This window comes from Lampris incognitus, chromosome 20, assembly GCF_029633865.1.
Source record: "Lampris incognitus isolate fLamInc1 chromosome 20, fLamInc1.hap2, whole genome shotgun sequence".
NCBI classification, from domain to species: domain Eukaryota; kingdom Metazoa; phylum Chordata; class Actinopteri; order Lampriformes; family Lampridae; genus Lampris; species Lampris incognitus.
The window spans coordinates 15,981,592-15,982,608 of NC_079230.1; positions in this window are offsets into that span (position 1 = coordinate 15,981,592).

A 1,017-nucleotide genomic window follows, 5' to 3' on the forward strand; every position below is an offset into this window, starting at 1 on the left:
AGCCGGTTAAAAAGTATTCTGTATATCAATGTTCGAAAGGGAAAAAAAACGCGTCAACCAATCTCCCCCAACCGCCAATTTGTTTAAAGAACCCGGATGTTGTTTGAAGCACTTCCTTGAGGCGTCCTTCGTAGTAGGGGTAGCTCCCAATTAGGTCCTCCGGTGTCATCTGTAGTGCTGGTTTTCCACACTCCCATGTGGTTAATATAAATATTAAGTATAAATATAAAAATATAAAGTCAAATAACTGCCACTTATTCCAGCCTTCACAGATGCTTTAGACCTGGAACAACAGGTGAATGTAATAAAACTACTAGGCAGAATAGCAAACCAGCAGTACCGATATTAGATATTACCCGAGGACCTGACAGAACCACTTTGTTAGTGGATTCTACCCAAAATGCGATATTAATATCCCCAATACATTAAAGCACTGTGTTGCAGCTGAGATAGGAATAAAATTCATACTCGCCACGATCTATAAAATTGTCTTCACTCATTCTGCCCTAGCAACAAACTTAATTGGGCTAAAATGCTGTTGGAGTACCATTTTTGAGGTATATGTATATATGTGTGTGTGTGTGTGTGTATGTACAAAAGTATTGGGACACACCTCTTAATCATTGAATTCAGGTGTTTCATTCAGACCCATTGTCACAGGTGTATAAAATCAAGCAGCTAGCCATGCAGTCTGCATTTACAAACATTTGTGAAAGAATGGGTCGTTCTGAAGAGCTCAGTGAATTCAAGTGTGGTAGTCATAGGATGCCACCTTTGTAATAAGTCAGTTCGTGAAAAATTTTCCCCAAGTAAGTTTCTTACTAGTCAGTAACTTTTGAGATGTGGTCTGAGTTCCTAGAGTTATCACTAGTCATCTATTAGACTACATCTTCAAATATATTTAACTTTCTCATATACAGACATTTTAGATATTATATACTCAGTTTCACTTTCTATCAGCAAAGGGTCATTTTAAAAGATGACTGACAAATTAATTTAGAAACACAGTATGTTCAA